General features: G+C 35.5%; 1 protein-coding gene across 2 annotated transcripts in view; it reads right to left on the bottom strand.

Moving 5' to 3' along the window:
• PCDH9 (protocadherin 9) overlaps positions 1-17,630 on the bottom strand; it is a 963,790-nt gene that overhangs the window by 706,179 nt on the left and 239,981 nt on the right. The window lies entirely within an intron of this gene.

The raw sequence follows: 17,630 nt of genomic DNA, 5'->3' as shown, positions 1-17,630 counted from the left end.
CATTCTGTAGGTTGCCTGTTCACTCTGATGGTAGTTTCTTTTGCTGTGCAGAAGCTCTTTAGTTTAATTAGATCCCATGTGTCAATTTTGGCTTTTGCTGCCGTTGCTTTTGGTGTTTTAGACATGAAGTCCTTGCCCATGCCTATGTCCTGAATGGTACTACCTAGGTTTTCTTCTAGGGTTTTTATGGTATTAGGTCTAACATTTAAGTCTCTAATCCATCTTGAATTAATTTTCGTATAAGGGGTAAGGAAAGAATCCAGTTTCAGCTTTCTACTTATGGCTAGCCAATTTTCCCAGCACCATTTATTAAATAGGGAATCCTTTCCCCATTTCTTGTTTCTCTCAGGTTTGTCAAAGATCAGATGGCTGTAGATGTGTGGTATTATTTCTGAGGACTCTGTTCTGTTCCATTGGTCTATATCTCTGTTTTGGTACCAGTACCATGCTGTTTTGGTTACTGTAGCCTTGTAGTATAGTTTGAAGTCAGGTAGCGTGATGCCTCCAGCTTTGTTCTTATGACTTAGGATTGTCTTGGCAATGCGGGCTCTTTTTTGGTTCCATATGAACTTTAAAGCAGTTTTTTCCAATTCTGTGAAGAAACTCCTTGGTAGCTTGATGGGGATGGCATTGAATCTATAAACAACCTTAGGCAGTATGGCCATTTTCACGATATTGATTCTTCCTATCCATGAGCATGGTATGTTCTTCCATTTGTTAGTGTCCTCTTTTATTTCACTGAGCAGTGGTTTGTAGTTCTCCTTGAAGGGGTCCTTTCCATCCCTTGTAAGTTGGATTCCTAGGTATTTTATTCTCTTTGAAGCAATTGTGAATGGGAGTTCACTCATGATTTGGCTCTGTCTGTTACTGGTGTATAAGAATGCTTGTGATTTTTGCACATTGATTTTGAATCCTGAGACTTTGCTGAAGTTGCTTATCAGCTTAAGGAGATTTTGGGCTGAGACAATGGGGTTTTCTAAATATACAATCATGTCATCTGCAAACAGGGACAATTTGACTTCTTCTTTTCCTAACTGGATACCCTTGATTTCTTTCTCTTGCCTGATGGCCCTAGCCAGATCTTCCAACACTATGTTGAATAAAAGTGGTGAGAGAGGGCATCCCTGTCTTGTGCCAGTTTTCAAAGGGAATTTTTCCAGTTTTTGCCCATTCAGTATGATATTGGCTTTGGGTTTGTCATAAATAGCTCTTATTATTTTGAGGTACGTTCCATCAATACCGAATTTATTGAGCGTTTTTAGCATGAAGGGCTGTTGAATTGTGTCAAAAGCCTTTTCTGCATCTATTGAGATAATCATGTGGTTCTTGTCTTGGGTTCTGTTTATATGCTGGATTACGTTTATTGATTTGCGAATGTTGAACCAGCCTTGCATCCCAGGGATGAAGCCCACTTGATCATGGTGGATAAGCTTTTTGATGTGCTGCTGAATCCGGTTGGCCAGTATTTTATTGAGGATTTTTGCATCAATGTTCATCAGGGATATTGGTCTAAATTTTCTTTTTTTTGTTGTGTCTCTGCCAGGCTTTGGTATCAGGATGATGTTGGCCTCATAAAATGAGTTTTATTTAGGGAGGATTCCCTCTTTTTCTATTGATTGGAATAGTTTCAGAAGGAATGGTACCAGCTCCTCCTTGGACCTCTGGTAGAATTCAGCTGTGAATCCATCTGGTCCTGGACTTCTTTTGGTTGCTAGGCTATTAATAATTGCCTCAATTTCAGAGCCTGCTATTGGTCTATTCAGGGATTCAACTTCTCCTGGTTTAGTCTTGGAAGAGTGTAAGTGTCCAGGAAATTATCCATTTCTTCTAGATTTTCTAGTTGATTTGCACAGAGGTGTTTATAGTATTCTCTGATGGTAGTTTGTATTTATGTGGGGTCCGTGATGATATCCCCTTTATCATTTTTTATTGCGTCTATTTGATTCTTCTCTCTTTTCTTCTTTATTAGTCTTGCTAGTGGTCTGTCAATTATGTTGATTTTTTCAAAAAAACGACTCCTGGATTCATTGATTTTTTGGAAGGTTTTTGTGTCTCTATCTCCTTCAGTTCTGCTCTGATCTTAGTTATTTCTTGCCTTCTGCTAGCTTTCGAATGTGTTTGCTCTTGTTTCTCCAGTTCTTTTAATTGTGATGTTAGAGTGTCAATTTTAGATCTTTCCTGCTTTCTCTTGTGGGCATTTAGTGCTATAAATTTCCCTCTACACACTGCTTTAAATGTGTCCCAGAGATTCTGGTATGTTGTATCTTTGTTCTCATTGGTTTCAAAGAACATCTTTATTTCTGCCTTCATTTCGTTATGTACCCAGTAGTCATTCAGGAGCAGGTTGTTCAGTTTCCATGTAGTTGAGCGGTTTTGATTGAGTTTCTTAGTCTCGAGTTCTAGTTTGATTGCACTGTGGTCTGAGACACAGTTTGTTATAATTTCTGTTCTTGTACATTTGCTGAGGAGTGCTTTACTTCCAATTATGTGGTCAATTTTGGAATAAGTGTGATGTGGTGCTGAGAAGAATGTATATTCTGTTGATTTGGGGTGGAGAGTTCTATAGATGTCTATTAGGTCCGCTTGGTGCAGAGATGAGTTCAATTCCTGGATATCCTTGTTAACTTTCTGTCTCATTGATCTGTCTAATGTTGACAGTGGAGTGTTGAAGTCTCCCATTATTATTGTATGGGAGTTTAAGTCTCTTTGTAAGTCTCTAAGGACTTGCTTTATGAATCTGGGTGCTCCTGTATTGGGTGCATATATATTTAGGATAGTTAGCTCTTCCTGTTGAATTGATCCCTTTATCATTATGCAATGGCCTTCTTTGTCTCTTTTGATCTTTGATGGTTTAAAGTCTGTTTTATCCGAGACTAGGATTGCAACCCCTGCTTTTTTTTGTTCTCCATTTGCTTGGTAGATCTTCCTCCATCCCTTTATTTTGAGCCTATGTATGTCTCTGCATGTGAGATGGGTCTACTGAATACAGCAGACTGATGGGTCTTGACTCTTTATCCAGTTTGCCAGTCTGTGTCTTTTAATTGGAGCATTTAGTCCATTAACATGTAAGGTTAATATTGTTATGTGTGAACTTGATCCTGCCATTATGATAGTAACTGTTTTTTTTGCTCGTTAGTTGATGCAGTTTCTTCCTAGCCTCGATGGTCTTTACATTTTGGCATGTTTTTGCAATGGCTGGTACCGGTTGTTCCTTTCCATGTTTAGGGCTTCCTTCAGGGTCTCTTGTAAGGCAGGCCTGGTGGTGACAAAATCTCTAAGCATTTGCTTATCTGTAAAGGATTTTATTTCTCCTTCACTGATGAAACTTAGTTTGGCTGGATATGAAATTCTGGGTTTAAAATTCTTTTCTTTAAGAACATTGAATATTGGCCCCCACTCTCTTCTGGCTTGTAGAGTTTCTGCCGAGAGGTCTGCTGTTAGTCTGATGGGCTTCCCTTGGTGGGTAACCCGACCTTTCTCTCTGGCTGCCCTTAAGATTTTTTCCTTCATTTCAACTTTGGTGAATCTGGCAATTATGTGTCTTGGAGTTGCTCTTCTCGAGGAGTATCTTTGTGGTGTTCTCTGTATTTCCTGAATTTGAATGTTGGCCTGCCCTACTAGGTTGGGGAAGTTCTCCTGGATGATATCCTGAAGAGTGTTTTCCAACTTGGTTCCATTTTCTCCCTCACTTTCAGGCACCCCAGTCAGACGTAGATTTGGTCTTTTTACATAATCCCATACTTCTTGCAGGCTTTGTTCATTTATTTTTCTTCTTTTTTCTTTTGGTTTCTCTTCTCGCTTCATTTCCTTCATTTGATCCTCAATCGCTGATACTCTTTCTTCCAGTTGATCGAGTCGGTTACTGAAGCTTGTGCATTTGTCACGTATTTCTCGTGTCATGGTTTTCATCTCTGTCATTTCATTTATGACCTTCTCTGCATTAATTATTCTAGCTATCAATTCTTCCACTCTTTTTTCAAGATTTTTTGTTTCTTTGCGCTGGGTACGTAATTCCTCCTTTAGCTCTCAGAAGTTTGATGGACTGAAGACTTCTTCTCTCATTTCGTCAAAGTCATTCTCTGACCAGCTTTGATCTGTTGCTGGCAATGAGCTGTGCTCCTTTGCAGGGGGAGATGCGCTCTTATTTCTTGAATTTCCAGCTTTTCTGCCCTGCTTCTTCCCCATCTTCGTGGTTTTATCTGTCTCTGGTCTTTGATGATGGTGACGTACTGATGGGGTTTTGGTATAGGTGTTCTTCCTGTTTGATAGTTTTCCTTCTAATAGTCAGGACCTTCAGCTGTAGGTCTGTTGGAGATTGCTTGAGGTCCACTCCAGACCCTGTTTGCCTGGGTATCAGCAGCAGAGGTTGCAGAAGATATAATATTGCTTAATAGCGAGTGTACCTGTCTGATTCTTACTTTGGAAGCTTCCTCTCAGGGGTGTACTCCACCCTGTGAGGTGTGGGGTGTCAGACTGCCCCTAGTGGGGGATGTCTCCCAGTTAGGCTACTCAGGGGTCAGGGACCCACTTGAGCAGGCAGTCTGTCCGTTCTCAGATCTCAACCTCCGTGTTGGGAGTACCACTGCTCTCTTCAAAGCTGTCAGACAAGCCTCTGCTGCTTCCCCTTTTGTTGTTTAGCTGTGCCCTGTCCCCAGAGGTGAAGTCTACAGAGACAGGCAGGTTTCCTTGAGCTGCTGTGAGCTCCACCCAGTTCAAGCTTCCCAGCGGCTTTTTTTACCTACTTAAGCCTCAGCAATGGCGGGCACCCCTCCCCCAGCCTCGCTGCTGCCGTTTCAGTTAGATTGCAGACTGCTGTGCTAGCAATGAGGGAGGCTCCATGGCCGTGGGACCCTCCCCGCCAGGTGTGGGTATAATCTCCTGGTGTGCCCGTTTGCTTAAAGCACAGTATTGGGGTGGGAATTACCCGATTTTCCAGGTGCTGTGTGTCTCAGTTCCCCTGGCTAGGAAAAGGGATTCTCTTCCCCCTTGTGCTTCCCAGGTGAGGCAATGCCTCGCCCTGCTTCAGCTCTCACTGGTCGGGCTGTAGCAGCTGACCAGCACCAATTGTCCGGCACTCCCCAGTGAGATGACCCCAGTACCTCAGTTGAAAATGCAGAAATCACCCGTCTTCTGTGTCGCTCGCGCTGGGAGTTGGAGAGTGGAGCTGTTCGTATTCGGCCATCTTGCTCCGCCCCATCGGTCTTGATTTACATTTAAATTTACTCTGTTTTCTGACTTCAAGAGTGAAGTTTTCATTAGACCTTTAAATTTGAAGACTCTTAGAGAAAAAAATGTAGCTTAATGGAAAAAGACAAAGTTTATTTATGCTTGTCAAGTAAAATGTTTATAAAAGTTCTGAGAAACGGGGTAGTTCACCTATAGGGGAGTCCCACTCAGTGTAGAAGCTCTTAGTTAAAAATCAAATGATTTTGCTATTTTCTACCATTCTTTCTCAGGCAATTTAACTTCATTACTGTACTTTCTTGTATATGACAAGTCAACTAGCATCTCTGTACAACTCTTTAATTCTCCTAAAAATGTGCTTCCTTTCTTAACGTAATTACATTTAATTATTTGGTTTGAAGGTCATAAATTTGAGATCAGAGAGATTTAGGTTCAAAATCCTTTGGGCAAATTAACCATTTTTCTCATTTTTTAAAATAAAAAAAATAACGCCGACCTTGTAGATGGTTGAAAGGTTTGAATGAGATCTTAGAAGCACTCGAAAATTATTAGTCTATTTATTCAGTGTTACTGTGTACTGGTCCTTATGCTATATCTCTTTCTTGCTTTTAGTTTTTTTACAAGGATGAATTGTCTAAATATTTAAGTAGAAGAATGTAAATCCATTCACATCTAGTCCATTTCAATTTCTTTATTTGTATTTAAAAAATGTCTTCCGAAAAGGATGCTTTTAGACACATTTATATCCAGTATATGGGGGTATGTGTGTGTGTGTGTGTAGGTAGATAATTAGTCTTATTCTAAACATTAGCAATGACCCTAAAAAATGCCACCCAAAGTCTGTAAGTGAGAGTCAACAGAAAGGAAGAAAATAAAGACCACATAAAATTATTCACAAACTAAACACCTTAGACACTATTGGCATTTCAGTTATAAGTAGGGTATCTGGGCATGTATCCACATTTCTGAAGATAGGCAATATAGTTTTTCAAAGCAAGAGCATATATGTGTTCTTCAACTTAAAAGAATTCACGTCGAAAATTTCTCTGATTTAAAAAAATCATTTTATATTCAGCAAGAGATTTTTTTAGCAAAATAGTCAACCTGTTTTACACTGCACTACACATAGGACAAACACACACATATATTATATATGCATATATAATCATTAACATATGTGTGTGTATATTTATAAATCATGGGGGAGAGTATCTCTCTGTGTATATATCTCCCAACTCTTCCACCATTAATTACATGTTTGAAATTTCAACCCTGAAGTGAGACAAAAAAAGTATTCATTACATCATTGAAAGAGGGCTGGGCAGGCATGAGCATCATGGTGATTTTCTCTTCATGCCTTTGTTACAAAGAATAAATTATTCAAAATAAATTAGACCTTAGACATGTTCATATGCTTAAATAACACAGTCCAACAATTGCATTTGTATTTATATTTAGGAAAATGTAGATAAAATATATTATTAGCTTTCTCTATTTATCTTACTTTTTCTATTCATCATGATCTCGATGCCATAGCCATATATTATCTATGTTGGTTGTAGCTGCATAGTTATATATTTATGTTTAGCTTTATGTTATTTGACTACAGGTAAACAGATTTTGTTTCCTAATTTAAAAGTTTTCCATTTTCCCACATTTACTGTTCTAAGAACAAAAATAGTCTTAAACTAATGTAAGCAATCATAATTGATAAAACAATGCTTGTCCTGTATAGATTCTTCTGATTTGTTTTATTTTAAAAAATATTTTTCAAAAAATAAGTGTTTATTTAAATAATATGATCATCTTTGTTGGTTAATTAAATGTTCACTACCTTTGTTCAATATGCTTTTAACCAGGTCCTAATTAGCTATGTAGGAGAGGCTGAGTGGGACATGAGAAAAGGTCAGACCAAGGCTGCACGTTCAGGCGCTATAGTCCCCAACAAGTGCATTGTAGTTGTCACCCCTGGCTCTACTACTTTAGCACCAGATTTACTAATTGGGGGCAAAAAACAGTATTTACTACATAGGATTGATGGCAGAATTAAACGAGGTAGTTCAGGTAATTGCTAAAATAGTGACTACCCCACTGAAAGCCAAGACTATGAGTACATAAAGCACTCTCCCAACCCATAGTCTATTCTCAAACCAGAAGCCCAGATAGTCCTTCCAAAATATGTCAGACAATGGCATCTTTATGCTCAATATTCTGCAGTATCTTCCCTTTTGAGATTAAAGTCTAAAGTCTGCCTGTGTACCTCATACAAAGTCGTCCATGATCCAGTCCCTGCTTACTCTCATCTCAACTCTTACATTCTTCCCTAATTCTGTCTTTGTTTCTGAAAGAAACCAGGAAGCAACTGATTTGGGCCATTACATTTATGTTCTGCTCTGAACCTTGATCATTTCCACCAGTGTTTCCAACAACCTTTCCACAAAAGCTGAGGATTTTCTTGGCCTGCTTCTTCCTCATTTTTGGTCTCTGTTCAAATTTCATTTTATAAGAAAGTCCTTTTTTTTTTTTTTAACTCTTATTTTAGGTTCAAGGTTACATGTGCGAGTTTGTTATACAGGTAAATTGTGTGTAGTAAAGGTTTGGTGTACAGATTATTTTATCACTCAGGTAATAAACATAGGACACAATAGGAAATTTTTCAATCTTCTCCCTCCTCCAACCATCCACCTTCAAGTAGGCCCCAGTGTCTGATGTTCCCTTCTTTGTCTCCATATGTTAAGCTCTACTCCCACTTAAAAGTGAGAATGTGCAGTGTTTGGTTTTCTGTTCTTATGTTAGTTTGCTTAGGAATATAATGGCATCCAGTTACATACATGTTGCTGCAAAGGACATGATCTCATTCTTTTTCATGACTGCATAGCACCCCATTGTGTATGTTACCTACCTAATCCACATTTGTACCCACAACACTGACCGGTATCCACTTACTTTATTTTATTTATTTATAACTTCATAGAACTTAAGAAATGGTTGACATGCTAATTATTTACTTGTTTATTTGCTTATTGTTTGTCCCTCTCCACTAGAATGGGAAGTGAATGGAAAGAGCCTTTTTTTTTCTGTTAGTTCACAATGCTTTTGGATGGTAAGTTGCATATGGTGAGTTCAATAAATATTACCTGGCTTAATTAACAAACCTTTCGGAAATCCTATTTCCACCAATTAAACAGGCCCCAAAGAGAATCTTGAAGATTTATTAAGTAAAATATAATGATTATCCTGTTTTAATTTGGAGAATTTATATAAAAAGCACACTTTTAATAATCTTGTATCAAGCATTCTATAGTATGAATAATAAATATGATGTAGAATAATTATATTCTATATTAAATTTAATAATGTTAAACTTTCCATGAATGTTGTTATTCATGAAAAATGTAAAAATTTGCAATTATTAAAAATTTTATTTATAAAAAGTATTGAGTAATAAGAGAATATGATAATTTGTACAATCATTTTAATTTCATGATGAAATTAGCATAATGTAGTCTTGATAGTAATTGAAACATTTTAAAATATATAATGTATATATCCATAGTGCAAATTATATCACATTTTAATCAAAATTTTTAAAAATTCCCTACATGCATTCTCATTATAAATGTACTTCTGTTTGTTTCTTATTTTTTTAACAAGATACATTGTAGAATTTGGTATTTTTGTACATCACAAATTCTCAGAGTTTAGAAAAGATGGCTCCACCCTTGTCTCCAAAGGGGGCCCCTGGATGCTTTACCAATCCAATAATAATACTCCTTGTACAATGGTTGGTCTGAGGACAGGTATATAACCCAATTTAAGCCGATCTGGACATGGTATTCCTTAGACATCAGGGATTATTTCAGAGTGAGTCAATGAACAAATTGGTCCAATTAGAGGGAAGCCTAGGACTTGGGCTTGATGGTCTGGGTAGCTATGTGAGCATGTGAGCTCAATAACTTTTGTAACACTTGCATGCACTACTATGAGGAAGCTAGCCAGATGATACATCTTAAGACAAAGCAAAGAAGAACTCAGAAAATGGCAGAGAAATGGAGCACGATCTCTGATGAAGTTATGACTGAAGCCTCTATGTCATGGCCTTTCCAGTATGTGAACCTACATATTTTCAGGTTTTGTGTTTTGTTTGTTTGTTTAGGACACTTTGAGGTGGGATATTTGTTGTTATCAGTCAAGTATCTACCATATTTCTATAACTTTCTGTGAGTTTTGACACACATGCAAATTTCAAAATTGACACAGAACTGCAGATTAACATGAATGGCAATCCTGTCAGACTTAATAATGCAATCCTGCAACAGACAGAGATATAGCTAAAGTAGCATATACCTGTTTTGTCATACATATATATTTACACTAAAATTATATTTTAAGTACCTGAGGGAGAAAAGATGCCCCATTGTTTTTAATGGAGTATTTTCTGATTCCTATGAGATTATTATTTTCTTTCCTTAAGTGCTACTGATTCTGCTCAGAGTTGTCATTACCTTTAAAAGAACAAGTTATCAATATTTAAAAAGTCACTTTGCATAAGCAGACACTTTTCTAAAGAAGACATTCATGCAGGCAACAAACATTTTAAAAAAGCTCAACGTTATGATCATCAGAAAAATGCAAATCAAATCACATGAGATACCATCTCATGCCAGTCAGAATGGCGATTATTAAAAAGATATAAGCCAGATGCTGGTAAAGTTGTGGAGAAAAAGGAACACTTTTACACTGTTGGTGTGAATGTAAATTAGTTCAACCATGTGGAAGACAGTGTGGTGATTCCTCAAAAATCTAGAAGCAGAAATATGATTTGACCCAGCAATCCCATTACTGGGTATATACCCAAAGGAATATACATCATTTTATTATAAAGACACATGCACCCATATGTTCACTGCAGCACTATTCACAATAGCAAAGACATGAAATCAACCCAAATGCCTATCAATTATAGACTGGATAAATAAAATGTTATATATATATATACATATATACACATACCATGGAATACTATGCAGCCAAAAAAGAAATGAGATCATGTCCTTTGCAGAGACATGGATGGAACTGGAAGCCATTATCCTCAGCAAACTAATACAGGAACAGGAAAACAAACACCACATGTTCTCACTTATAAGTGGGAGCCGAATGATGAGAATACATGGACACATGGTGAGGAACAACACATACTGGGGCCTGTCAGGGAGAAGGGGGAAGGAGAGCATCAGGAAGAATAGCTAATGGATGCTAAGCTTAATACTTACATGATAAGTTGATCTGTGCAGCAAATCACCATGGCACACGTTTGTTTATCTATGTAAAAAAACCTGCACATCCTTCACATATACCCCAGAACTTAACACAAAATAGAAGTTAAAGAAGAAAAATGAATAAAAATAATAAATGAATTCAGGCATCTGGCACATAAAAAAATTAAAAATTAAACAAAATAAAAAGTCACTTTGTAGAATGAAATTTGCTAGTCACTTACAATGAAAGAATGCTTTGTTCCCCTTTACTATCCATTAGAATTGGGTCACTAAAAAAAAAAAAAAAAAGTTTTCATTTCCAATTCATGAAAAAGTGAGTGAGTGTGAAACAAAAAAAGAAAGAAAAAACAGAAATATAATTAGCCAAATATAAATAGCCTTTGGATTATTCACTGCTTTATTTTATCCTTTAGAGCAGGTAATTGGGAACTGATTACATTCTCAGAATTACTAGAGATGCTGCAGATGGCTTTAAAAATATTCTCAAATTAAAATACAAGTATGTGTGTGTTCTGGCAACAGAAATCATAAAACTTTACTTCATAAACTCACTTAAAAAAAAAACTTTTATTTTAGGTTCAGGGGTACATGTGTAGGTTTCTTATACAGGTAAACTCATGACAGAGGGGTTTGTTATATCGATTATTTCGTGACCAAAGTGCTAAACCTAGTACCCAGTCATTTTTTTTTCCTCCTCTTCCTTCTTCCACCTTCCACCCTCAGGCAGGCCCCAGTGTCACAAACTCATCTTTATTTTCACTGAGATAATCCAATGAAAACTATTTTATTCTATTGAAAAGCTACTTTTTGTAGAAGTTCTCATCCTGAGCATTATATTCTAATAAACAACAACTAAACATACAAGAAAGAAATGCTCATAATTATAGACATTCTTCTATAATTTATATATCTTTTATTCATATTATGTAAATATTCATACCAAATTACAACATTCAGAATTTTATGAAAACAGATGTAAATGAAATTGTAACTTTATCAAATATTAGACTAGGATGGAGGAAACCTCTTTACTGTGTCAGATTCCACTTACTGTAACACAAAACAGGGAAACTGCTCACCATGTATTTCTTTAAAAATGGCTGGAATAACATTTGCCATCTACTAGGGTTTCTTTAACAATTACTTAAATCAGACATTTATGTACTGATGAAAATTGTCAGATGCTTTTAAGATAGCTATAATCTACATTTCCAAACCAGCTTCATTTTTCCACCTCCTGAGTGTTTCCGTAACAGATTTGCATGTGTTGCAATAGAAAAACACATACTGTCTGAGTGCTCTGATGATGTTACTTCTAGAGCCTTTCTTGGTATAGCTTGTTTTGACCTAGGACAAATCACTGGAACCATCTGGTCTTTGGCTTCCTCATTTTTAAAAGGGTAGAGGGAAATACTTGGATCTGATGAATGCAAAGAATTTTTTCAAGACTCTAATGCTAAAATGGAATCTTACACATTGGTTAGTCCCAAGAGAGTAAATAACAGAAAGAAAATCTATCTACATATGATGAATTGCAAAGGGAATAATTTAACTATAATTTAAATTTACTGTCAACATGATTCCATTAAATGACTTTGACTATCACTTTCTCTTTTAGCAAAATAATTTACAAAAACATTTATGAAGGAGAATATGTGTATATTTTCTTTCTGTTTTTAGGGATAACTGGGTTTTTAATAATTTCCCATATGGTTTTCTAAGGGCAATTTTAAAACTTTGTTTATATATGTGGACCTTCCATCTCAATCTCCCTGTTCCCATTGCATTGGCTGTCTCCCAATTCTTCCAAAATCCATGAGAATCCTTGCCTTAGGTTACTTGCACTTGCTGTTATATCTGCCTAATAAACTCCTCCTACTAATTATTGCTTGCCTGGATCATTTGGAACACAGTTCAGCTCTCATCCTTGCATTAAATTGTACCTCATTAGTTAGTCTAGCCATCACTGCCTGTTATAGTCTATACTATTATTCCTCAGTATTTATCTTTTCCATGGTTCCTATTGCAAGATAAAATTCCTTTATGTATTTACTTACTCAACCTTGACAAGAATATATATTCTTTCTGTCTTCTTTACTACAGTGCCAAGATCAATCCCTGGCAATAAATCCTATCTTTGTTGAATGAATCGGAAAGTACTTTTGGGCATGTGTAGCCTATAAGCTACATTATTATTAAAATATCAATTTAAAATGTATTCAAACTTAAGCAGTTATGATTATGTTACATATTTAAATTGTTTCCATAATTTGACCCATGAATAAGTAACTATTCCTAGTATAGTACATTGTATATACCGTTAAATGCTTACACACATTCTTTTTTTCTCTTAAAGGTTATTTGAATTTTCAGATGGTAATAAGTTTGGAATTGTCTTTTTCTTCAACTATGGACTGTATCAAAGTTTATGGGCTACAATTGCCTTTTGGTTTCTGCCAGGCATCAGCATAGCTCATTTGCATGACTGGCATAAAATTTACTTATTCAATGAATGATGCCCAGCTGCTGTACTGTTCAATCTCTGTAATAATAACTGCAGGGTGACTGACTAACGATAACGAATCTTCTCTCAACTACAAAAGCATGTAAATTAGTAAAATAAATGTTTAGTTGTGTATGTGTGTGTGCTTGCATGTTGGATTTGGGGTGGATTATGCTCTTCAATTTCAATGCAATGCTGCACACTCTTTATACAATCTGGAGAAAAAATGTGCAGAAAATGACAGTCAATCTTAGGCATGAATCAATAGTCATTATATCCATTCTCTTAGCAATGAATATGACATAAAACTTTATGAATGAATACATTGTCTATATTTAGTAGTGAGGTGTATTAGTCTGTTCTCACACTAGTATAAAGAACTGCCAGAGACTGGGTAATTAATTTTAAAAAAGGTTTAATTGACTCATAGTTCTGCATGGCTGGGGCGGCCTCAGGAAACTTACAATTGTGGTGGAAGGGGAAGCAAACATGTCCTTCTTCAGATGGCAGCAATAAGGAAAAGTGCTGATCAAAGGGAGAAAAGACCCTTATAAAACCATCGGATCTCATGAGATTTTACTCACTATCATGAGAACAGCATGGGAGTAACTGGCTTCATGATTCAATTACATCCCACCATGTCCCTCTCATGACACTTGGGGATAATGAGAACTACAACTCAAGATGAGATTTGGGTGGAGACAGAGCCAAACTGTATCATAAAGTCTCTTCATCACATCAACCAAATTAGAAACTGAAGCATGTCCTACATCTTCTTGGCACCCTTATGAATTAATGATCATGACAAAGCAAACACAACTGAATAATCTATTTTTCACTGGGATATGGAATTCAGTATAACCTGAAGTTACCTTTAAACTGTGGTATTAGAAATAAGCAAAGTCCAAATACTAGATAGTCCATTTGCACAACTGAAGAGAAGAAGAATTACATAGATATAGCTACTCATTTTATTTAGGAATATAAATTAACTAAACATCTTATTAATATTTCTATAGTAGACATTCAGTAGTAATTTTCCAATAGATTTTAGGGTACTAAAACCATGATGATTTGAGATGTTTAAAAATAGGTAGCAAAATATTTTCAATCCCACTGTATATTAACCTATATACTGCAACACAAGATGATTTGTTTCATTTTCAATAATTTTTAACATGTTTAAACATGAAAACAAACACACAACTGAGTAAAATGGAAAAAAATAAACATGCAGAATAGATATAGTGTGATTCCATTATTATCATATCTATGCATATATAATAGATAGGCATATATCATACACATTCCAGATGATGTTTATGATATATTACGTATATCCCAGATAGAAAAATTGAGGAAATAATTCAAACTAAACTGTTGAGACTACTTACAAAAGTGGCATTTGAGAGGGCAGATATTTGATTTTTAATTTTCAAATGTTAGTTTTACTTAAATTTACTACAATGAATGTGTATGTTTTTATAATTTAAAAGTAAATAAAAATGGCTTTCATTTATATTTTGGATGTTTCCACTTTATTTATTCAATGTATGCTTTGTAATATGTATATTTTGACCTTCTTGGAAGCATTCAAAATAGAGTTATTTTAACAATTTCAAGACTAAATAAATGCTGCTATTTTTCTTCAGCATACATGTGAAACATCTATAGAGCCCAGCTTCCCTGCTTGTTTATAAACACTCAGAGGACCCTGGTGTGATCAGTGGCATCATCACATTACTGCTTAATAGCACATGCTGTTGATACATTAATTGCTTTATTGACTATTTAAAAAGTTTATGACCTCATCTGCATTCCAGTTTGACCTTGTTTTGCACTTTCTGAGTGAATTGCCACATTCAACAACTTATGTAATATGTATTACACTAATAAATTTATAAAATGAAAGAGAACTGATAAGCACCTCATTTTTTTAAATCAACTAAGTCATTGTTAGGTAGACTCTATATTTAGAAGAATTGCATAATTGCAAAATTCTGATAGTACAGCTTCATGATTAGAAAAGATATTCCAATTTTTTAATAATTTTCTTTTAAATAATAATTACCAGATGAAAAGGCTGGGCAGTATTCTCATGGTTGGAAGCAAGGGAAATGGCTCTTAACTTCATACAGATGTCTTATTTGAAAATGACAAATGGATTCAGAATGTGCTCCTTGACACCATAAATAACTGTTCAAAATAATATTTTAAGTGGAAATTTTAATAATTTAGTTTAGTTTTTGTTTTTATTTTTTGAGACAGGGTCTTGGTCTGTTTCCCAGGCTGGAGTGCAGTGCTAGAATTATAGCTTATTGGGCTCAATAAGCTCTTGGGCTCAAGTGACCCTCCTGCCTCAGCTTCCCTAGTAGATGGGACTAAAGTGTGTGGTGCTATGGTCAGCCAACATTTGTTTACTTATTGTAGAGACAGGGTCTGACTATATTGCCCAGGCTGTTCCGAAACTCCTGGGTTCAAGGGATACTTGCACCTTGGGAACTTTTATTTGTAAAACCCAAGTAAAATCTTTGCTTCCTAAGAAGTGAAAGCTGACTGGGAAATGTTTCTTAGTTAATTGACGCCATAGAAATTTGGTTAGGATTGCAATATGAAAACTAAATCTTGTATTTTACAGGTCATTTTTTAACACATAGTCTGATGTTTACATAATAAAATATCGCTTTTGGCATGTTTGCCAGTTTCCCTTCCTTTTCTACTCTCAAAACTCTGAGGAAATTGAAAACAACAGCTCCTAAATGCTATTTACCTTCACTAAGCACAAAATAGCATGTTTGTGAATTTTACATTCTAAGAGAAGTTGGACAAGGTGTTACATTCCATAGCAGAAAGGGTGGCACAGACTTTGGGATATTTACTGAGTTTTCATTATTGGAGAGTATTGCTATATAAGGTTGTGACTGCTTAAATGGTTTAGAAAGTGGAACACGCAAAGTGTTTTCCAGATGGAATGTAAATGAAGGAACCTGGAAAGCATACAAACGAAAGAATGAGGAAATAATTAGTGGAAATTAGAATTTCAGAGTTTGATGCAATAGGGACAGTCATATATTCTTATATATTTTTACTGATGAAGAAATGAACGTCTAGAACCATTAGATGACTTGTTCACAGCTTCAGAATTCATCGTTAGTGCAATGGTGATGTGAAACTAAGAGGTCTTGCTGCTCTTTATTCAGGGAGTTATTACTGATTGCGATTACAGAAGACTGTGGAAAGCCAATGAAGACAATCAGACGATGTGCAAAATTGCTAAAACATGAAGGAGATGTGATTTCTTTCATATGTTAGAAATTTCATATTAGAGATATTCATGTTAGAGATATTCACATGCAGCAGACTTGTTTGGAGCACAGCATATGCATTAAGCGACAACTGGAACCAACAGAGTCTTAGAGGAGGGTGAATCTTAGAGGTGAGTCTTAAGTGAGTCTTAGAGGAGGGATTTTGGGGGCAGGAATTAAAGATTTACACTCCATTCCCAATCATGATGAATAAGTATTGGAATAAATATTATATATGTTACAAATCATGAATTCATTGTGATTTCAATTAATATAATGTGGAGCAGCTGGGATGTGGAATATTTTAAAAGTCATTTTATAGATGAGTTTATGATTATTACTCGTTAAATTAGCTAGAAATATTTTCCACATCTAGCCCACCAAAATCCCAAAACTTATGAAGTTAGAAAGTCACATCACTATTAGGAATAGAAAACTTCCTTCACGCAGAGATTGTAGCGGTTAAATGTACTAAAATTTAATTTCATCTTTCCAATGGTTTGCCTCCTATGCTCATACAAATACAATTATTTGAGAAACAGAATAAAATGTATTCCTTGTCTAATTTTATCAAGTAATGAATGTCACTTCTTGATTGTAGAAATAGCACTTTATGAAATTACTCCTTGTTCTCAAGCCTTTTTTTCACTCAATCTCTTTACCAGGAAGACTTTCATCTCAGCTTCAGCTCTAAATCACGTTATTCATGAATAATGAACTAACGATCCTGTGTACTTGTGAATTATTTTAGATATCTAAATTATTGTTAAAATTTACATTCTCACTTTATGTGACAGGATGTCTAATTGAATATGTACTTGGTATAGCAGCCACTTCCTCAGACTCTCAGAGAATATTAAAGAACAGAGTGAGGTATTAGCAAAACGGGAACAAAAAATTGAGCAAAAAGGGATATTTCCTCAGACTAACAGCATTTCTACCTGCACTGTAGAACAATTAAGAATTACTATTCTGCTAAATGCCTAGGCCATCTTCTTAGAAGAAACAAATAAGCACTCTGTAATAGCGCATTTCAAAGACAGGTAATAAAATTTTCAGGCCATCGCAGTATAATAAATGTGTCATTAACTTTTTGTAACTAATAAAGATATTTTAGATGTAAGAAAAAGTGTTTTGGGTTTCTTTGTTTTGTTTTTCTGTAATTATCTGCAAAATTTTTAAAGCTTTAGCAAATTTTAATAATAGTCCAGTGAATGACCCGATTAATCTAAAGGCTAAACTGGATGAAGCCTAAATAACCATCTTGTATGTCTTTATATCTTGAGTGGTAAACAGAATAAAGTTTTACAACTTGGAATATTTTAAACAATCACAAGCAACAAACTCCAAGCATTAGCT

Source organism: Trachypithecus francoisi, unplaced genomic scaffold (assembly GCF_009764315.1).
Source record: "Trachypithecus francoisi isolate TF-2019V2 unplaced genomic scaffold, Tfra_2.0 Lachesis_group18, whole genome shotgun sequence".
In the NCBI taxonomy this organism is placed as follows: Eukaryota; Metazoa; Chordata; class Mammalia; order Primates; family Cercopithecidae; genus Trachypithecus; species Trachypithecus francoisi.
The sequence above is the reverse complement of the archived record's forward strand: the minus strand, read 5'-3'. Positions and strand labels throughout refer to the sequence as shown.